The sequence below is a fragment of the Artemia sp. Qi Xiang Cuo genome, unplaced genomic scaffold (assembly GCF_049724085.1).
Source record: "Artemia sp. Qi Xiang Cuo unplaced genomic scaffold, ASM4972408v1 HiC_scaffold_2968, whole genome shotgun sequence".
NCBI lineage: Eukaryota > Metazoa > Arthropoda > Branchiopoda > Anostraca > Artemiidae > Artemia > Artemia sp. Qi Xiang Cuo.
In genome coordinates, this window is record NW_028300364.1 from 49,971 (window position 1) to 73,904 (window position 23,934).

Genomic DNA, 23,934 nt, shown 5'->3' on the forward strand with positions numbered 1-23,934 from the left:
CTAGGTTTATAATTTGTTCTTTAACATAAACTTCATTAATCGGATATTTCAATATATCCTGTATGGTCTGGAGGTTGGGATAGCTCTCACCCAGTTGGCTTGAGTTCAATTTCCGTATGGGAAATTTTTACTTATGATGATTTCTTAAGGGTCATAACTATAATTTCTTAATATAATAAAAATAATTTGGTTTGATTACAAAAGGTATTTAACCCCATTAATTTCCTTTAAAATGAGCCATTGACCAACTCTACTGTTACTTATTCCAATGTATACAATCCTTTTTTTATTCCAATGATCGTCTTTCAATGTAACTATTTCATTTTTACTATGGGGCGTGATCATCTCTTACTAGGTTGCTAGCTACCGCCTCAACCCGGGTAGGTTGCAAGCAAATATTGCAACCCGTATTCCAGTTACTATGGGCTATAGCTCGTCCTTTAATGTAATGAAAAAAAAATTTCTTCCAGGAGACAAAAAGCAAAACTAATTTTAGAATTTTCATGTATTTTTGTTGTTTAAATTAAAAAATTACTATTACTGATTAGGCATCATAAATATTTTTGCAGTTTACATAATAATTTTAGCGATTAAGCCAAAAAAGAAAACTTTGGTTCCAGGAGTTTTGGTTACTATTGAGACAAGTAGCTATTATTACTATAGAGTTCATTACATGGACTGTTTTATTGCTTCAAAATTCAAATATCTTTGAAAAGACTGCAGTATGAAAATACATCAAAAATGCAATTTTTTTGACAAAATTGATTCTACTTTAAAAAGTATTTTATTTTTAAATACAAAAGTGACTAGATGTTGCAATTTCCTTTAAAATGAGCTATTATACAGCTCTCTATGATTTTCCAGTGCCCAGCTAGCTGAGCAGAAAGAAAAAGCGGAAAGAAAAAAATATCCCGTTTGTGGAGAATAACGTGGTAAAAGTCAATTTTCTTGATTTTCAAGCCAATATATTTTCTTTGTTATTCAAGCCAAAGGGAGGTAAGTTTCCTTTATAGAGGATTCGGACAAGGCGGTTCTAATGGTGTACTTTTTGTTTTGATCTGACTCTTTTTTTAGGAGTTGGGGGGTTTTATATTTCTTGACATTGGAGGTGATCGTCTCTTACTAGGTTGCTAGCTACCGCTGCAACCCGGATATTCTTTGAAATAGTAAGAGACTAGCCTCAAACAATCAAGTAGCTAACTAAATCAAATGTATGTATTGGGTTTTTATTCCAATGACCTTCTTTTAGTGGAAAATTTTAATATATTGGCCTTAAATATCATAACTGTACTAGCCTATGCTATAGTTAAGCGGCCTATAAAATTTAGTATAGGAAAGAGGTCGTTCTTTATTATAACTATCTCTTACTAGGTTGCTAGCTACCGCTGCAACCCGGATAAGAGATCATAAAACAATAAATTAGCTTTTTATACATATCTCATATGGTCTAGTGGCTAAGGATAGTTGGCTTTCAGCCAACTGGCTTGGGTTCGGATCGTGTGTAGGAATTATTTTTAAAACAAAATCAGATGAAATTAATTAGCTAGATTGACAGGAAATAGGTAACTAAGGGCAAGAGTTCCTTACTATAATTTACTGTATTATATCTGAAGAAACTTACATATTCTGAATTTATGATGAACAATATTGATCCTTCATGTAATTGCTAGCTACCGTTGCAACCCGGACGACTGAAGAAGAAAAAAAAACACATTGTGCCCACATCGTTGTTTACTCAGGCAGTGCTAGCGCGCTGCCTATGATAATAAACTGACTACACACAGGAAAGAGCCTATGGCTTTTTCTTCTTTGAAATAGTATGAGACGAGTCTCAAACATTCAAGTAGCTAGCTAATTCCAATGTATGCAATTGTTTGTTATTCCAATGATCGTCTTTTAATGTAACTAGGTTTCAGCCATCTCTACAGCAATGATACTGTTCTTTATCGTTCTATATTGTACTATATGTAAACTTGTTAAAAGACAAGTTTGTCGCATTATCATCCTTATGATGATTTATTAAAATATTTCATGTTTATTAAGATTATTATAACAACCCGGATAATAAACTGATTACAAACAGGAAAAAGCCTACGGCTTTTTCTTCTTTGAAATAGTAAGAGACGAACCTCAAACAATCAAGTAGCTAACTAATTGCAATGTATGCAATTTTTAATGTAACTATACAGGGATTTCAGACAAGGCAGTTCTTAGGGTTTACTTTTTGTTTTGATCTGACTCCTTTTTTGGAGTCAGATGGGTTTTTATATATCTTATGGAGCTATGGGTTTTTATATTTCTTAACATTGGACTTGATCGGACAGGCAGCTAACTAAGTCCAATATAAGCAATTGTTTGTTCTTCTAATGATCATCTTTTAATTTGGCGTTTCTTACTAGGTTGCTAGCTACCACTTAAACCCGGATTATGTAATAGGTTGCTAGCTACCGCTGCAACCTAGATATTCTTATTTCTGCTACTATGGGTTAATGTTCGTTCTTTCATGTAAAACTAGCAAAACATTTTTTAAGCCTGATTAAGATTTAAATAATTTGTCAAAAGTAAGGTTGAAAGTCGACGATTTTGTTTTGGCCTTATTATAATTGGTATGGTGAAATAATAATATGCATATGGCTCTTAAATCATACTTCTTTATGGTTCCATATGGTCTATTGGCTAGGATAGTTAACTTTCACTTAACAGGCTCGGGTTCGATTCCCGGTGTGGGAAAATTTTTAACTCTATAATCTTCGAACATTTGAACCTTTTATAATTTATAATGATGTATAATATAAATACTGTAATCTTAACTATAGTGAAGTTGCGTATGCAAGTTAGTATAGGGAAGAGTTTGATCTTTATTATAATCTTTTAAATAGTAAGAGACGAACCTCAAGTGTACTACCCCTGGAACCACCATTTATTAGTTACTATGGATGAGAGATCGTTCTTTACTGTAGCAACCCAGATAACCTATACTATAATTAAGTGGCGTATAATATTTAGCATAGGTAAGAGGTCGTTCTTTATTATAATAATATTAAGCACACAAAATCCCGTGTCGAGTATCTAAAACCTAGCATAAAACAAAACTAATTTTAAAATTTTCAGGTATTTATCTTGTTTGAATTACAAAATTAGTATTATTGGTTAGACACCATAAATATTTTTGCAGTTTAAATAATAAGTTTAGTGATTCTGGACTGAAAACTAAAATAATTGCAATTATGAGACAATAATATGGAGATATGTACTTTACGGGTTACAGGATACAATAATAAATTTGAACTGAGATGAAAAAAAAATTTCTTCCAGGAGACAAAAAGCAAAACTAATTTTAGAATTTTCATGTATTTTTGTTGTTTAAATTAAAAAATTACTATTACTGATTAGGCATCATAAATATTTTTGCAGTTTACATAATAATTTTAGCGATTAAGCCAAAAAAGAAAATTTTGGTTCCAGGAGTTTCGGTTACTATTGAGACAAGTAGCTATTATTACTATAGAGTTCATTACATGGACTGTTTTATTGCTTCAAAATTCAAATATCTTTGAAAAGACTGCAGTATGAAAATACATCAAAAATGCAATTTTTTTGACAAAATTGATTCTACTTTAAAAAGTATTTTATTTTTAAATACAAAAGTGACTAGATGTTGCAATTTCCTTTAAAATGAGCTATTATACAGCTCTCTATGATTTTCCAGTGCCCAGCTAGCTGAGCAGAAAGAAAAAGCGGAAAGAAAAAAATATCCCGTTTGTGGAGAATAACGTGGTAAAAGTCAATTTTCTTGATTTTCAAGCCAATATATTTTCTTTGTTATTCAAGCCAAAGGGAGGTAAGTTTCCTTTATAGAGGATTCGGACAAGGCGGTTCTAATGGTGTACTTTTTGTTTTGATCTGACTCTTTTTTTAGGAGTTGGGGGGTTTTATATTTCTTGACATTGGAGGTGATCGTCTCTTACTAGGTTGCTAGCTACCGCTGCAACCCGGATTCTAAGAAGTACGTCTCCGTATATTCACTGTGTTGTCGAACATTTTCCATTGCATCTATAAACTGTTCCGCAGTTGCCAATCCATACCTTGGAAGCTTTTCGTTAAACTGACAACATTTCTTTTGGATATTACTATGAAGCTTTGCCAAAGAATTTCTAGCCGACTTTTTAACAGCATCCGCTCTTTCAAAGAGAATTTTAATCTGTAATTTTGAATACTTTTCGTGATCCCGATTAAACATGCGTAAAATTTTTCTCAGTTTACAAATATCAGCCTGCATTTTTGCCATCTTCTTGTATTTCTGAATGTAATTTTTCCCTTTGTCCTTATGCGTTCTTCGGTACAACCTCGCAGAGAATTTAATTTTTTCATTATAGCTTTTGTCACCCCAGTATCTACACATTATTCTGGTAGCAACTTTTTTCTTATGTTTGTTTCGGTAATCTTCATCATTATCATACCGTTCCTTACTCTTTTGTTGGGCTGTCTCAATTTTGCATGTCTATAATCTTCATCATTGTGATAACACATCTTGCTGTTTTGTTTTGCTCTCTCAATTATTACTTCTCGATACGCCTTGTCAGTTGAATACCTTTGCTTTTTTTTTTCCATGATGTTGTCTCTGTTTTTTGTATAGTACTGTTTTTTTAAATTACGTATAATAACTTGCTTAGAAGGCATCTTATTACAAAACAAGAAATAATATTTTCATCTAATTAACACTTCTTATAACTCGTATCAGGTATCCATAACCTAACAAAAAATAAAACTAATCTTTAAATTTTCAGGTATTTTGTTAGTTTGAATGAAAAAATTAAAATTATTGCTCAGTTATCATAAATATTTTTGCAGTTTACATAATAACTTTAGCGATTCTAAACTGAAAAATAAAATATATATTAAAAAATGTAATTTTTTGGTCTGAAAATACATAGTCAATCCCACATCGGGTAGTTAGAACCTAACCAAAAATAAAACTAATTTTAACATTTTAAGGTATTTTTCAGCTTGTATTGAAATATTCAAACTATTGCTCGGATACCAGGGATATTTTTGCAGTTTACACAAGCTGCAAAGAACGCACAGGCTGATCTTTGTAAACTGAGAAAAATTTTACGAATGTTTTACCGGGATTACCAAAAATATTCAAAATTAAAGATTAAAATTATCTCTGAAAGAATAGATTTTGTTGAAAAGTCAGCTAGAGATGCTTTCGCAAATCTTCATAGTAATATCCAAAGGAAATGTTGCATGTTTAGTGAAAAGCTTCCAAGGTATGGACCGGCAACTGTGGAACAGTTTACAGATGTAATGGGAAATCTTATACATCACTGTGAATATATGGAGGCATAATTGTCCTTTACTTAGTTTCAGCTTAAATTCGATGATCGAGCCTTTATGTAAACTACATCCAACGACTATGACGTCATTGATCAATATTGTATATACACAATTTAGTTTTTCGTGAAAAATAATTAATAAAAAAAATTGAGTGCAAAAGGCGCTAGATCTAGAGATTTCCTTTAAAATGAGCCATTGAACAACTCTCTACGATGTTCCAGTGCCAAGCTATCTCTGGAAACAAAAGAAAGAAAAAAAATATCCCGTTTGTGCAGAATAACGAGGTTAAAGTCAATTTTCTTGATTTTCAAGCCAATATATTTTCTTTGTTATTCAAGCCAAAGGGTGGTAAGTTTCCTTTATAGGGGTTTCGGACAAGGCGGTTCTAATGGTGTACTTTTTGTTTTGATCTGACTATTTTTCTAGGAGTTAGGGGTTTTTATATTTCTTAACATTGGACGTGATCGTCTCTTACTAGGTTGCTAGCTACCGCTGCAACCCGGAACCACCAAAAATTACTTCATTTTACATAATAATGGATAATTATATAATAAAAACCTAATTGACAAATACCATTTATGATAAACTATATCGGTCCTTTATGTAAACAAAATCAAGTATCTTTGAAAAGACTACAGTATGAAAATACATCAAAAATGCTGTTTTTTTACAAAATTGATTCTACTTTAAAAAATATTTTATTTTTAATTACAAAAGGCACTAGATGCAGCAATTTACTTTAAAATGAGCCATTATACAGCTATCTCTGATTTTCCAGTGCCCAGCAGCTAGCTAGAGGAGAAAAAAAGCGTAAAGAAAAAAAGATGCCGTTTGTGGAGAATATAGTGGTTAAAGTCAATTTTCTTGATTTTCAAGCAAATATATTGTCTCTGTTATTCAAGCTATAGAACGGTAAGTTTGCTATATAGAAGTTTTGGACAAGGCGGTTCGAATAGTATCTTTCTTGTTTTGATCTAAATCTTTTTTCAGGAATTATGGTTACTTTAGTTTTTACTATGGGGCATGATCGTCTCTTACTAGGTTGCTAGCTACCGCTGCAACCCAGATATACCACATACCTCTTTTTTTCCTGTTGCATCAGTTACTATGAGATAGACTTCGGTCCTTACTGTAACTTGTCAGTTGAATACCTTTGCTTTTTTCTTTCCAAGATGTTGTCTCTGTTTTTTGTATAGTACTGTTTTTTTAAATTACGTATAATAACTCACTTAGAAGGCATCTTATTACAAAACAAGAAATAATATTTTAATGTAATTAACACTTCTTATAACTCGTATCAGGTATCCATAACCTAACAAAAAATAAAACTAATTTTTAAATTTTCAGGTATTTTGTTAGTTTGAATGAAAATATTAAAATTATTGCTCTGATATCATAAATATTTTTGCAGTTTACATAATAACTTTATCGATTCTAAACTGAAAAATAAAATATATATTAAAAAATGTAATTTTTTGGTCTGAAAATACATAGTCAATCCCACATCGGGTAGTTAGAACCTAACCAAAAATAAAACTAATTTTAACATTTTAAGGTATTTTCCAGCTTGTACTGAAATATTCAAACTATTGCTCGGATACCATGGATATTTTTGCAGTTTACACAAGCTGCAAAGAACGCACAGGCTGATCTTTGTAAACTGAGAAAAATTTTACGAATGTTTTACCGGGATTACCAAAAATATTCAAAATTAAAGATTAAAATTATCTCTGAAAGAATAGATTTTGTTGAAAAGTCAGCTAGAGATGCTTTCGCAAAACTTCATAGTAATATCCAAAAGAAATGTTGCATGTTTAGTGAAAAGCTTCAAAGGTATGGACCGGCAACTGTGGAACAGTTTACAGATGTAATGGGAAATCTTATACATCACTGTGAATATATGGAGGCATAATTGTCCTTTACTTAGTTTCAGCTTAAATTCGATGATCGAGCCTTTATGTACTACATCCAACGACTATGACGTCATTGATCAATATTGTATATACAAAATTAAGTTTTTCGTGAAAAATAATTAATAAAAAAATTAAGTGCAAAAGACGCTAGATCTAGAGATTTCCTTTAAAATGAGCCATTGAACAACTCTCTACGATGTTCCAGTGCCAAGCTATCTCTGGAAACAAAAGAAAGAAAAAATATCCCGTTTGTGCAGAATAACGTGGTTAAAGTCAATTTTCTTGATTTTCAAGCCAATATATTTTATTTGTTATTCAAGCCAAAGGGTGGTAAGTTTCCTTTATAGGGGTTTCGGACAAGGTGGTTCTAATGGTGTACTTTTTGTTTTGATCTGACTATTTTTCTAGGAGTTAGGGGTTTTTATATTTCTTAACATTGGACGTGATCGTCTCTTACTAGGTTGCTAGCTACCGCTGCAACCCGGATATTACTATTTTAATTATCCTATTATAATTTCGTCTCCTATCAAGTACGAATAACCTAACAAAAAATAAGACTAATTTTTAAATTTTCAGGTATTTTGTTCGTTTGAATGAAAAGATTAAAATTTTTGTTCAGATATCATAAATATTTTTGCAGTTGACATAATAACTTTAGCGATTCTAAACTGAAAAATAAGATATATAATAAAAAAAGTGAATTTTTTGGTCTGGAAATACATATTAAATCACACGTCGGGTAGTTATAATGTACTAACTACATCCAATGACTATGACGTCATTGATCAATAATGTACATAACAAATTAAGTTTTTCGTAAAAAATTGATTCTATTTAAAAAAAAAATTAAGTACAAATGGCACTTGATCTAGAAATTTCCTTTAACATGAGCCATTGAACAATTTACGATGTTCTAGTGCCAATCTATCTGGGGAAAAGAAGAAAAAAAAAGGCGTTTGTGGAGAATAACGAGGTTAAAGTCAATTTTCTTGATTTTCAAGCCAATATATTTTCTTTGTCATTCAAGCCAAAGGGCGGTAAGTTTCCTTTATAGGGGTTTGGGACAAGGCAGGGGTTTGGTGGTTCTACGCGTGTACTTTTTGCTTTGATCTGACCTTTTTTTAAGGAATCCTACGGCTTTTTCTTATTTGGAATAGTATTAGAGGGACCTCAACGAATCAGGCAGCTAAGTCCAATATATGCAATGGTTTAGTATTCCAATGATCATCTTTTAATAAAAAACATAAACTATTTTAAAATCGTGTCCTTGAAATCCTAGGAGGCGCAGTGGATAGTGTGTTGGAGTTCTGCTCCAAAGGTCACAGATTGAAATCCTGCCGAAGACAATTTTCATACATTTGTCTTTTTAAACTCCTATTAATAACTACTACATGACATCCTCTTGACCAACACATTTTATGATGAACTATGTCGATCCTTTATGTACTTTTGATGTATCGATTGGTATCAGAATTCCGTTTTTTAGAGTTTCGGTTACTATTGAGACGATTCACTCTTACTAAACAGTTCGTTACCAAGAACTGTTTGATAGATATATAGAACATAGAAAACAAGCAAGGTAACTTACTAAATTCTTTTCGAATCTTTGTTGGACTTGTTCAGGACTCTAATGAGGATAAGTCCTCGATATCCTCAAAACATAAACTCCTTTGCATGATTACCATTAAACTTTGTCATTTTCTGACGGCAGTGATTGCAAGTCGTCATTTATTTGAAGTACCATTCTCTCCACGAAAACCTTCAAGTCAGACTTCCTACTTTCACAAGCTGCGATAACTTCTGAATGATTAGGTGAATTTTCAGAATCAGTGTCCATCACACATTTATTCGAAATAAGGCTGAAAGCAAAAACAAACATGCCACAGTGGCGAGCTACGACAACTTCTGGTACAGTAGACATTCCTACAGCATTAATATTTAATGTATGTAGTAGCATTTGGCATTCAGACGGTGTCTCATATGCTGGACCACCATTCATGCAATAAACACCTTCGTGAATATTTTCCTTCAAGCCAATTTCGCTACCAATTTTTAGTGCATATTCACGATATTTTTTATTGTACGCTCCTTGCATTGAGGGGAATCGAGTGCCAAATTTTTTATCATTTGGGCCAACCAATGGAGATCTTCCAGCTGACCCTGGCATGCTTACATGGTCTTTTATTATCATTATGTCGCCAATTTTGTGATTGGACATTAAACCACCAGCAGCATTGCTAATGATCAAACTCTTAACTCCCATTACGTGCAAGACTCGAACCGGTAAAGCGCACTTCCAAGTCGGGTATCCTTCATACGGATGAAATCTACCTTGCATACACACAACTGGGACATTTTTAAGCAGCCCTATTACCATTTGGCCCTTATGCCCAACAACGGTTGAAACAGGGAAATGGGGTATATTTTCGTAATGAATGGTGGTTCTATTTTCTAATAAGTTTCCAAGTTCACTTAACCCAGAGCCGCAAATAATTCCTATCTGGCACCTGTACTTTGTTTTAGATAATAAAAAATCAGCAATAGCTTTAATCTCATCATAATTAAGAGGTGATTCTTCAACAACAGGAGTTTGACGTAGATGATGCCAACTATTGGTTATCAAGTTTTTCAGCTGAGAAGAGAAGCTCATAAGAATCTCATTTGCAATATCTGAATATTTAGTCATTGTTTCAAATTACAATACTATTGCTTTATATTGAAACCACGCATCAAGTATCGAAAACCTATCAAAAATAAAAACTAATTTTAAAATTTTCTGATATTTTTCTAGTTTTAATTAAAAAATTAGAATTATTGCTCAGACACCGAAAATACTTTTGCAGTTTACATAATAACTTTAGTCATCCATAAAATTAAATTATTCTATTTGAAATTTTCAGGAATTAATCTAGTTTCAATTCAGCAATCAGTTTTTTTGTTAAAACTAAAGAACCTAATATATATAAAATAACTATATCTACATACTTTGATAAAGTTAATAACGCTATTTTGATCTTTGTATTTAAGGTGATGTTAATACCATTTGCTATTACAGTGTTGTACAGTGTTGTGTCCTTAAAGAAATGTATTTTTTGGGATTGGATGTGATCTTCTGTTACTAGGTTGCAAGCTACCGCTGCATCCCGGATCAAGTTGCGTATATAAGTTAGTATAGGCAAAAGTTCATTCTATATTATAAAATTTTGTTTCATGGATCGCTAAAGTTATTATGTAAAATGCAAAAATATTTATGGTGTCTGAGCAATAATTTTTATTCTTTAATGAAAACTAGAAAAATACCTGAAAATTTTAAAATTAATTAGTATTTTTGATAGGTTCTATCTACTCGAAACATCATAATATAAGGAGGTGTTTGGAAACATAGCTATAAATATATTATGGTCTCAAGAGAACAAAGTAAATTAAGATAAACGTCATTAATCAAATATCTTAGTATATCCTACATGATCTAGTGATTAGGATAGCTGGCTCTCACCCAGTTGGCTCGAGTTCGATTCCCGGTATGGGAAAATTTTACTAATGATTACTTAAGAAGTATAATTAAAATAATCATCTATATAATAATTAAGGTATTTTTCTAGCTTTTATTGAAATATTCAAACTATTGCTCGGATACCATGGATATTTTTGCAGTTTACACAAGCTGCAAAGAACGCACAGGCTGATTTTTGTAAATTGAGAAAAATTTTACGAATGTTTTACCGGGATTACGAAAAATATTCAAAATTAAAGATTAATAATTTTCTCTGAAAGAATAGATTTTGTTGAAAAGTCAGCTAGAGATGCTTTCGCAAAACTTCATAGTAATATCCAAAAGAAATGTTGCATGCTTAGTGAAAAGCTTCCAAGGTATGGACCGGCAACTGTGGAACAGTTTACAGATGTAATGGGAAATCTTATACATCGCTGTGAATATATGGAGGCATAATTGTCCTTTACTTAGTTTCAGCTTAAATTCGATGATCGAGCCTTTATGTAATACTAACTACATCCAACGACTATGACGTCATTGATCAATATTGTATATAAAAAATTAATTTTTTCGTAAAAAATAATTAATTAAAAAAAAAATTAAGTACTAATAGCACTAGATCTAGAGATTAACTTTAAAATGAGCCATTGAACAACTCTCTACGATGTTCCAGTGCCAAGCTATCTCTGGAAACAAAAGAAAGAAAGAAAAAAATATCCCGTTTGTGGAGAATAACGTGGTTGAAGTCAATTTTCTTGATTTTCAAGCCAATATATTTTCTTTGTTATCCAAGCCAAAGGGCGGTAAGTTTCCTTTATAGGGGTTTCGGATAAGGCGGTTCTAATGGTGTACTTTTTGTTTTGATCTGACTCCTTTTTAGGAGTTATGGGTTTTTATATTTCTTAACATTGGACGTGATCGTCTCTTACTAGGTTGCTAGCTACCACTGCAACCCGGATTAACATTGGACGTGATCGTCTCTTACTAGGTTGCTAGCTAAGACTGCAACCATGATAATTTACTTAATTAAAGCTAGTATTAAGATTAACTTTAGGTTTCAAGCTACCGCTGCAACCCGGTATCCTATACAAGTTAGTATAGGCAAGAGTTCGTTCTTTGTTGTAATCTTACTTTAGTTACTATGGGCTGAAGTTCGTTCTTTACTGTAAAATACCTTTGCTTTTCTCTTTTCAAGATACTATCTTTGTTGTTTGTGTAGTACTGTTTTTTCAAATTGCGTATAGCTTGCTTCGATCTAACCATTATTCTAATCAAGAATGAGAGAATTTACATCTGTGTCGTTCTTAAGTAGTAATTATGACGTCACGGCGTAATGATTTTATTGACGTCAAGGCGCAATGATATTATTTCATGACGTCATCAGAAACAACAATATAATTTCGTGTTTTTCTATTCACGTCATAGCTCTAATATAAAGCTACGACATTCATTATTTATCTAGTAGGGTTTCAGACAAGGTAGTTCTAATGATGTACTTTTGTTTTGATCTTACTCTATTTTTAGGAGTTTTTTTTATATTTCTTAGCATGGGACTGATCGTCTCTTACTAGGTTGCTAGCTACTGCTGCAACCCAAATTCACATATATATTTATTTATGAGAGGCAGCCTGGCCGAGTGGTCCAAGACACTGGTGTTAGCCACCAGTCTCTTCGAAGGCGTGGGTTCAAATCTTACCGCTGGTATACGATTATGTTTGAAAGACTGCAGTGTGAAAAGACATCAAAAATGCAGTTTTTGGTGGAAAAATTTATTCTCTTTTAGAAATAATTTATTTTAGTTACTATAGATTTTTAACCCAATTAATTTCCTTTAAAATGAGCTATTGAACAACCCTCTACGATGTTCCAGTGCCAAGCTATCTGTGGAAAAGAAAAAAAAAGAAAAGAGAAAAAAATATCCCGTTTGGGGAGAATAACGTGGTTAAAGTCAATTTTCTTGATTTTCAAGCCAATATATTTCCCTTGCTGTTCAAGCCAAGGGACAGAAAGTTTCCTATACAGGGGTTTCGGACAAGGCGGTTCTAATGGTGTACTTTTTGTTTTGATCTGACTCCTTTGTTAGGAACTATGGGTTTTTATATTTCTTAACATTGGACATGATCGTCTCTTACTAGGTTGCTAGCTATCGCTGCAACCCGGAAAAAAAACACATTGTGCCCACATCGTTCTTTACTCAGGCAGTGCTAGCGCGCTGCCTATGATAATAAACTGATTACACACAGGAAAAAGCCTACGGCTTTTTCTTCTTTTAAATAGTAAGAGACGAGTCTCAAATAATCAAGTAGCTAGCTAATTCCAAAGGTATGCAATTTTTGTTATTCCAATGATCGTTTTTTATTGTAACTAGGTTTCAGCCATCTCTACAGCCATGATACTATTGGAAATTACATAATCCCTATTTATGTTTTAGTTAACATGGGCAAGGTGTCGTTCTTTATTGTATATTGTCGAACATTTTCCATTTTATCTATAAACTGTTCCACAGTTGCCAGTCCATACCTTGGAAGCTTTTCATTAAACTGACAACATTTCTTTTGGATATTGCTATGAAGCTTTGCCAAAGCATTTCTAGCCGACTTTTCAACAGCATCCGCTCTTTCAAAGACAATTTGAATCTGTAATTTTGAATACTTTTCGTGATCCCGATAAAACATGCGTAAAATGTTTCTCAATTTACAAAGATCAGCCTGCATTTTTGCCATGTATTTCTGAATGTAATTTTTCCCTTTGTCCTTATGCGTTCTTCGGTACAACCTCGCAGAGAATTTAATTTTTTCATTATAGCTTTTGTCACCCCAGTATCTACCCATTATTCTGGTAGCAACTTTTTTCTTATGTTTGTTTCGGTAATCTATATCGTTATCATACCTGTTCCTTGCTCTTTTGTTTGGCTGTCTCAATTTTCCCTTCTCGATACCCCTGATCCGTAACATACCTCTGTTTTGCTCTGTCATATTTCATTTTCTTAAATTCTGGATCACAAGACATCTTAGTAGCAATCCTTACGCGTTCTCGAGCTTTATTGCGTTCGGTGGCATTTTTATCTCTTTTAAATAAACTTTTCCTATATTTCAGGATGTTAGCTTTATTTTTTGTGTAGTAAAGTTTTCTATTAGTAGAAATTTGGATTGCTATATTTTGATAGTTTTTTTGGTTATTCTTTCTTTTTTTCCACTCGCTTGAGACCATATTTTTTCAAGGTTTAAAATTATTAAGTACACAATACCCTGTGTCGAGTATCTAAAACCTAGCATAAAAAAAACTAATTTTTAAATTTTCAGGTATTTATCTTTTTTTAATTAAAAAATTATTATTATTGGTTAGACACCATAAATATTTTTGCAGTTTAAATAATAAGTTTAGCGATTCTGGACTGAAAACTAAAATAATTGCAATTATAAGACAATAATATGGAGATACGTACTTTACGGGTTACAAACCAAAAAAAGTTTTGTTCCAGGATACAATAATAACTTTGAACTGAGATGAAAAAAAATTTTCTTCCAAGAGACAAAAAGTAAAACTAATTATAAAATTTTCATGTATTTTTGTTGTTTAAATTAAGAAATTACTGTTACTGATTAGGCATCATAGATATTTTTGCAGTTTACATAATAATTTTAGCGATTAAGCCAAAAAAGAAAATTTTGGTTCCAGGAGTTTCGGTTACTATTGAGACAAGTAGATATTATTAATATAGAGTTCATTACCATGAACTGTTTGATTGCTTCAAAATTGAAATATCTTTGAAGAGACTGCAGCATGAAAATACATCAAAAATGCAATTTTTTTGACAAAATTGATTCTACTTTAAAAAGTATTTTATTTTTAATTACAAAAGTGACTAGATTTTGCAATTTCCTTTAAAATGAGCTATTATACAGCTCTCTATGATTTTCCAGTGCCCAGCTAGCTGAGAAGAAAAATCAAGCGGAAAGAAAACAATATCCCGTTTGTGGAGAATAACGTGGTAAAAGTCAATTTTCTTGATTTTCAAGCCAATATATTTTCTTTGTTATTCAAGCCAAAGGGCGGTAAGTTTCCTTAATAGGGGTTTCGGACAAGGTGGTTCTAATGGTATATTTTTTGTTTTGATCTGACTCTTTTTTTAGGAGTTAGGGGTTTTATATTTCTTTACATTGGAGGTGATCGTCTCTTACTAGGTTGCTAGCTACCGCTGCAACCCGGACTTTGAAAAAATTGATTGTACTTTAAAAACTATTTTATTTTTAATTACTAAAGGCACTAGATGTAGCGATTTCCTTTAAAATGAGCTATTATACAGCTCTCTATGATTTTCAAGTGCCCAGCTAGTTGAGGAGAAAGAAAAAGCGGAAAGAAATAAAGATGCCGTTTGTGGAGAATATCGTGGTTAAAGTCAATTTTCTTGATTTTCAAGCCAATATATTTTCTTTGTTATTCAAGCCAAAGGCCGGTAAGTTTGCGAGTAAAGTCTTTGCTGACAAATTCATCTATTGTCTTTCTAATTTAGCCTTGGGTTAGATTTCTAAATAGTTCAGCATTCCGTTGACGAAAAATAGAGAAACCCAAACTTTTTGGGGTTTTTGCTATTTCTATTTAGATAGGTCAGAACTTTGAGAAAATTCGTTTAGAGCCTTTATTTCAAGATGAAAATATTAATGTGAGTTACATCATTTTTATATAACTCAGTATTGTAATGACGTTGTCAAACTTGTCACACTAATGAGGAAAAATTGAAAATTTTCAAATATGGAGAAGTACATTAAATTGCTTAAAGAGCAAAAAATTGGTAATTTCAGAAATATTTTTATATATTTTGAAAACGGATTACAACAATTTCAATACCATTAAATTGAAAACCAAAAGTATGAAGCTTAGTAGCAATCGTTGTTAGAAATCATAGACACCATAAACTGAATGGTATATTTATATTAGAAGTTACCACGGTCATGTGGAAACGGACTCGTCTTTCAGCCAACAAGGATTTGAGTTCAAATTACGCTGTGGTAACGATTGATCTTGAACGATACCAGTATTTGAGTCTGTTGTTCAAGTGGACTTATCAAACAGTTTAATTCATCAGTTAATATTCATTGCGACATTGATGTACAAAATCTTTCTGCTACCTTTTGTTCCATGACAAGAAGTTTTCTAAATGTGAAATGCAATGACTCTTCAGAGTTACTATGGGCTATTATTCGTCCTTTAATGTAAATAACCTTAACGAATTTCTTTAAAATATTACAGGTTAAATCTCTTTCCATAACTCTGATATAATCACATGAATATTTTTGCTCTTTTTTAAACACTCGGAAACTAGATTTCTAAAAACTAAGACTATGCGGAATTAAAAAACTGAAATAGAAACCGTGGTCGCAGCCGTACCTTCTGCTTAGAAAAGGACATGCCCCGGTCCATAGTAACTAAAAATTGAAGAATAATTAAAAAAAACAACTGCCAAGTGAGAAAAGATTGTCACTTGTTAATTTTATTATTTGTTAGGTTCTGGTTTAATAACAAGCCGACATGATTTCTTTGTTGTTAAGCAAAGAGATTCTGGGTGACAGCTGCTACTGCAACTCGGATACTGCTAGATTCTGGATAGCTTGTATCTACCCCTGGAACCACTGTATATCAGTTACTATGGGCGAGAGATCGTTCTATACTGTAATTTTTGCATGTCTATAATCTTCATCATTGTGATAACACATCTTGCTGTTTTGTTTTGCTCTCTCAATTATTACTTCTCGATACGCCTGGTCGGTTGAATACCTTTGTTTTGCTCTCTCAATTATTACTTCTCGATACGCCTGGTCGGTTGAATACCTTTGTTTTGCTCTCTCAATTTTTACTTCTCGATGCACATGGTCGGTTGAATACCTTTGTTTTGCTCTATCAATTATTACTTATCTATACGCCTGGTCGGTTGAATAACTTTATTTTTCTCTCTCAATTTTTACTTCTCGATGCGCCTGGTCGGTTGAATACCTTTGCTTTTCTCTTTTCAAGATACTATCTCTGTTGTTTGTGTAGTACTGTTTTTTCAATTTGCGTGCAGCTTGCTTGACTGAAACCATTATGTAATTATGAATGTGAACATTTACAGTTCTGAAGCTTCCTATATAGTAATTTTGACGTCACAGCGTAATGATTTTATGACGTCAAGGCGCAATGATATTATTTCATGACGTCATCAGAAACAACAATATAATTTCGTGTTTTTCTATTCACTTCATAGCTCTAATATAAAGCTACGACATTCATTATTTATCTAGTAGGGTTTCAGACAAGGTAGTTCTAATGATGTACTTTTGTTTTGATCTTACTCTATTTTTAGGACTTTTGTTATATTTCTTAGCATTGGACTGATCGTCTCTTACTAGATTGCTAGCTACTGCTGCAACCCAAATTCACATATATATTTATTTATGAGAGGCAGCCTGGCCGAGTGGTCCAAGGCACTGGTGTTAGCCACCAATCTCTTCGGAGGCGTGGGTTCAAATCTTACCGCTGGTATACGAATATGTTTGAAAGACTGCAGTGTGAAAAGACATCGAAAATGCAGTTTTTGGTGGAAAAATTTATTCTCTTTTAGAAATAATTTATTTTAGTTACAAAAGGTTTTTAACCCAATTAATTTCCTTTAAAATGAGCTATTGAACAACTATCTACGATGTTCCAGTGCCAAGCTATCTGTGGAAAAGAAAAAGAAAAAAAAGAAAAAAATATCCCGTTTGGGGAGAATAACGTAGTAAAAGTCAATTTTCTTGATTTTCAAGCCAATATATTTCCCTTGCTGTTAAAGCCAAGGGACAGAAAGTTTTCTATACAGGGGTTTCGGACAAGGTGGTTCTAATGGTGTACTTTTTGTTTTGATCTGATTTCTTTGTTAGGAACTATGGGTTTTTATATTTCTTAACATTGGACGTGATCGTCTCTTACTAGGTTGCTAGCTACCGCTGCAACCCGGATATAGGGAAGAGTTCGTTCTTTATTATAATTATATACTAATTATGACGTCACTCTATTCACGTCATAGCTCTAATATAAAACTATGATGACGTTCATTATTTATCTAGTAGGGTTTCAGACAAGGTATTTCTAATGATGTACTTTTGTTTTGATCTGACTCTATTTTTAGGAGTTTTGGGTTTTTATATTTCTTAGCATTGGACTGATCGTCTTTTACTAGGTTGCTAGCTACTGCTGCAACCCAAATTCACATATATATTTATTTATGAGAGGCAGCCTGGCCGAGTGGTCCAAGGCACTGGTGTTAGCCACCAGTCTCTTCAGAGGCGTGGGTTCAATTCTTACCGCTGGTATACGATTATGTTTGAAAGACTGCAGTGTGAAAAGACATCAAAATGCAGTTTTTGGTGGAAAAATTTATTCTCTTTTAGAAATAATTTATTTTAGTTACTATAGATTTTTAACCCAATTAATTTCCTTTAAAATGAGCTATTGAACAACCCTCTACGATGTTCCAGTGCCAAGCTATCTCTGGATACAAAAAAAGAAAAAAAAAGAAAAAAAAGAAAAAAATATCCCGTTTAGGCAGAATGTTGTAGTAGCTGCCACTTTTCTTGATTTTCAAGCCAATATATTTCCCTTGCTGTTCAAGCCAAGGGACAGAAATTTTACTATGCAGGGGTTTCGGACAAGGCGGTTCTAATGGTGTACTTTTTGTTTTGATCTGACTCCTTTGTTAGGAGCTATGGGTTTTTATATTTCTTAACATTGGACGTGATCGTCTCTTACTAGGTTGCTAGCTACCGCTGCAACCCGGATCAAACAATCAAGTAGCTAACTAAGTCCAATGTATGGAATGGTTTGTTATTTCAGTGATCGTCTTTTAATGTAAATAACCCAATTAATTTCCTTTAAAATGAGCCATTGAACAACTTTCTACGATGTTCCAGTGCAAAGCTATCTCTGGATAACAAGAAAGAAAAAAAAATATCCCGTTTAGGCAGACTGTTGTAGTATTTGCCACTTTTCTTGATTTTCAAGCCAATATATTTCCCTTGCTGTTCAAGCTAAGGGACAGAAAGTTTCCTATACAGGGGTTTCAGACAAGGTGGTTCTAGTGGTGTACTTTTTGTTTTGATCTGACTCCTTTGTTAGGAGCTATGGGTTTTTGTATTTCTTAACATTGGACGTGATCGTCTCTTACTAGGTTGCTAGCTACCGCTGCAACCCGGATTATACATCACTGAATATATGGAGGTATAATTGTCCTTTACTTAGTTTCAGCTTAAATTCGATGATCGAGCCTTTATGTAAACACAGCAACCCGGATTATAAACCCGCATTACAAACAGGAAAAAGCCGACGGCTTTTTCTTCTTTGAAATAGTAAGAGACGAACCTCAAAAAATCAAATAGCTAGCTACGTTCAGTGTATACAATGGTTTGTTATTGTAATGATCTTCTGTTAATGTAATTTCGCAAGACAAATGATTCAATTTTAAAAATAATTTGTTTTATAAGTACAAAGGTTTTTAACCCCATTAATTTCCTTTAAAATGAGCCATTAAACAGCTCTCTACGATGTTCCAGTGCCCAGCTATCTGTGGAATTACTAACCTATGCTATAATTAAGTAGCGTATAAAATTTAGTATAAGGCAAGAGGTCGTTCTTTATTAAATGCATTTTTGCCATCTTCTTTTATTTCTGAAGTTAATTTTTCCCTTTGTCCTTATGCGTTCTTCGGTACAACCTCGCAGAGAATTTAATTTTTTCATTATAGATTTTGTCACCCCAGTAACGCTCCTTGATCTTTTGATTGGCTGTCTCAATTTTTACTTCTCGATACACCTGGACGGTTGAATACCTTTGCTTTTGGTTTTTCTTATATTTGATGCGGTAATCTTCATCATTGTGATAACTATCCTTGAACTTTTGTTTGGCTGTCTGAATTTTTGCATGTCTATAATCTTCATCATTGAGATAACACATCTTGCTGTTTTGTTTTGCTCTCTCAATTATTACTTCTCGATATGCCTGGTCGGTTGAATACCTTTGCTTTTTTCTTTTCAAGTTACTATTTCTGTTGTTTGTGTAGTACTGTTTTTTCAACTTGCGTATAGCTTGCTTGATTGTTCTTACTAGGTTGCTAGCTACCGCTGCAACCCGGACTAAGGAATATAATTAGAATTTCTTCATGTAATAAAAATTATTTGTTTTAATTACAAAAGGTTTTTAACCCCATTACTTTCCTTCAAAATGAGCCATTGAACAACTCTCTACGATGTTCCAGTGCAAAGCTATCTATTGAACTTATACTATAATTAAGTGGCGTAAAAAATTTAGTATAGGCAAGAAGTCGTTCTTTATTATATAACGTGGTTAAAGTCAGTTTTCTTGATTTTCAAGCCAATATATTTTCTTTGTCATTCAAGCCAAAGGGCGGTAAGTTTCCTTTATAGGTGTTTTGGACAAGGCGGTTCTAATGATTTTCTTTTGTTTTGATCTGACTTTTTTTTAGGAGTTAGGGGTTTTTATATTTCTGAACACTGGACGTGATCGTCCCTTACTAGGCTGCTAGCTACCGCTGCAACCCGGATAAGCTGAGTATGCCAATTAGTATAAGGAAGAGTTTGTTCTTTATCATATTTACCACGAACTGTTTGATATTAATATGGACTAAAGGTCGTTCTTTAATATAAAAAGTTATTAACCCCATTAATTTTCTTTAAAATGAGCCATTGAACAACTCTCTAGGATATTCCAGTGCCAAGCAATCTGTTGAATTACTAACCTATAATATAAGTAAGTGGCGTATAAAATTTAGTATAGGCAAGAGGTCGTTCTTTATTATAATTTCTTTACTGTAACAAGCCAATATATTTCCCTTGCTGTTCAAGCCAAAGGACTGAAAGTTTCCTATACAGGGGTTTCGGATAAGGCGGCTCTAATGGTGTTGGTGGTTCTAATGGTTTTGATCTGACTTCTTTTTTAGGAACTATGAGTTTTAATATTTCTTAACAATGGACGTGATCGTCTCTTACTAGGTTGCTAGCTACCACTGCAACCCACACTAGTTTGCTTGCTACCGCTGCAACCCGGATAATTGACAAACACCATTTATGATGAGCTATATTTGTCCTTTATGTAACTACACCTGGAACCACCATACATCAGTTACTATTGGCGAGAGATCGTTCTTTACTGTAACTAAACTATACTATAATTAAGTGGCGTATAAAATTTAGTATAGGCTAGAGGTCGTTCTTTATTATAAAAACTATGACGACATTCAATATTTATCTAGTAGGGTTTCAGACAAGGTAATTCTAATGATGTATTTTTTGTTTTGATCTGACTCTATTTTTAGGAGTTTTGTTATATTTCTTAGCATTGGACTGATCGTCTCTTACTAGATTGCTAGCTACTGCTGCAACCCGGATTCACATATATATTATTTATGAGAGGCAACCTGGCCGAGTGGTCCAAGGCACTGGTGTTAGCCACCAGTCTCTTTGGAGGCGTGGGTTCAAATTTTACCGCTGGTAAACGATTATGTTTGAAAGACTGCAGTGTGAAAAGACATCGAAAATGCAGTTTTTGGTGGAAAAATTTATTCTCTTTTAGAAATAATTTATTTTAGTTACAAAAGGTTTTTAACCCAATTAATTTCCTTTAAAATGAGCTATTGAACAACCCTCTACGATGTTCCAGTGCCAAGCTATCTCTGGAAACAAAGAAAAAAAAAAAAGAAAAAAATATCCCGTTTAGGAAGAATGTTGTAGTAGCTGCCACTTTTCTTGATTTTCAAGCCAATATATTTCCCTTTCTGTTCAAGCCAAGGGACAGAAAGTTTCCTATACAGGGGTTTCGGACAAGGCGGTTCTAATGGTGTACTTTTTGTTTTGATCTTACTCCTTTTTTAGGAACTATGGGTTTTTATATTTCTTAACATTGGACGTGATCGTCTCTTACTAGGTTGCTAGCTACCGCTGCAACCCGGATTGCTAGCTACCGCTGCAACCCGGATTTTAGTTTTCACTTCAGAATCGCTAAAGTTATTGTGTAAAGTGCAAAAATATTTATGGTGTTCTCCTAGAGTTACTCCTAAAGTGCGTATCTCTATAACGCTGTGCTATATTTCCGTAGAAAAAAAATCTTTTTTTTTTGTTTTAGTTTTCAGCTCAGAATCGCTAAAGTTACTGCGTAAACTACAAAAATATTTATGGTGTCCGAGCATTAATTTAAAAAACTTTAATTCAAACTAGAAAAATACCTGCAAATTTACAATTGTTTTTTTTTGTTAGGTTTTTACTACTCGTCATGAGATTTTATGGGTAGAACTTTAAATGTAAGAAGAGATCCGGGTTGCAGCAGTAGCTAGCAGTCCCCCAAGTTTGTATGAATATGTGTTGTGTAAGCTGCAACCCGGACTAAAATTATTTATTATTTCAATTCCTATGAGCTAGTGTTCGTTCTTTATTATAAATGCGTAAGATGTTTCTCAATTTACAAAGATCAGCCTGCATTTTTGCCATCTTCTTGTATTTCTGAATGTAATTTTTCCCTTTGTCCTTATGCGTTCTTCGGTACAACCTCGCAGAAAATTTAATTTTTTCATTATAGCTTTTGTCACCCCAGTATCTACCCATTATTCTGGTAGCAACTTTTTTCTTATGTTTGTTTCGGTAATCTATATCGTTATCATACCGTTCCTTGCTCTTTTGTTTGGCTGTATCAATTGTTGCTTCTCTGTAATCTTCATCATTATCATACCGTTCCTTACTCTTTTGTTTGGCTGTCTCAATTTTCGCATGTCTATAAACTACATCATTATAATAACGCTGTTTGTCACTATCAATTATTACTTCTCGATACGCCTGGTCGGTTGAATACCTTTGCTTATTTCTTTTCAAGATTCTATATAGTATAGTACTGTTTTTTTTTAACTTGCGTGTAGCTTGCTTGATTGAAACCATTATTTAACCATTAGTTGAATGTTTAAGTCACGTATCAAGTATCAAGAACCTAACAAAAAATTATACTAATTTTAAATTTTCAGGTATTTTTCTAGTCGAAATTAAAAGATTAAAACTATTGTTCAGACACCATAAATATTTTTGCAGTTCATAACTTTAGCGATTCTGAACTAAAAACGAAAATAAAATAAAAATTAATTTTTTCAATTTTTACGTCACGTCGCTCATTAAGTCATATATGGTTATTAGTACACAATAGGTTTTAGATATTACGTCATGTCATTTATTACGTCATATATGGTTATTAGTAAATAACCGGTAAAATATTCGTTCTTTATTATAATAAAAACTTCAAAAACGCATAAAAAAGTTGTTCATATTCATTTTTGTATATTTTTTTATATTCAATTTTGTTTTATTCATTTTATATTCGTTATTATGAATCTGAAAAACATTTTGGGGGAGGGGGGTTCAAACCCACTAAACCCTTTGGATACGTCCTTGAATGTTATTAATTTAATTTAAAATGATCCATTTAACAACTCTCTACGATGTTCCAGTGCTAAGCTATCTATGGAATATAAAGTTTAAAATACAACCTTACCACGAACTGTTTGATTGCTTCAAAAATCAAATGTCTTTTTGAAAAAAAAGCAGTATGGAAAGACATCAAATATACAGTTTTTAGTGGAAAAATTTATCCTGTTTTAAAATAATTTGTTTTAGTTACACAAGGTTTTTAACTCAATTAATTTCCTTTAAAATGAGCCATTGAACAACTTTCTACGATGTTCCAGTGCAAAGCTATCTCTGGATAACAAGAAAGAAAAAAATATCCCATTTAGGCAGAATGTTGTAGTAGCTGCGACTTTTCTTGATTTTCAAGCCAATATATTTCCCTTGCTGTTCAAGCCACATGACAGAAAGTTTCCTATACAGGGGTTTCGGACAAGGCGGTTCTAATGGTGTTTCTAATGGTCCTTTTGTTTTGGTTCTAATGGTCTTTTTGTTTTGATCTGACTCCTTTTTTAGGAACTATGGGTTTTTACATTTCTTAACATTGGACGTGATCGTCTCTTACTAGGTTGCTAGCTACCGCTGCAACCCGGATTAATGCAACATATCAGTTACTATGGGAGAGAGATCGTTCTTTACTGTAGTATCTTACTAGGTTGCTAGCTACCGCTGCAACCCGGAATTTTTAGGAACTATGGGTTTTTACATTTCTTAACATTGG

General features: G+C 32.9%; 1 pseudogene; it reads right to left on the reverse strand.

The window, feature by feature from the left end:
* Window positions 1-8,937: 8,937 nt before the first annotated feature.
* Window positions 8,938-9,939, reverse strand: LOC148938758 (purine nucleoside phosphorylase pseudogene; annotated as a pseudogene).
* Window positions 9,940-23,934: the final 13,995 nt, after the last annotated feature.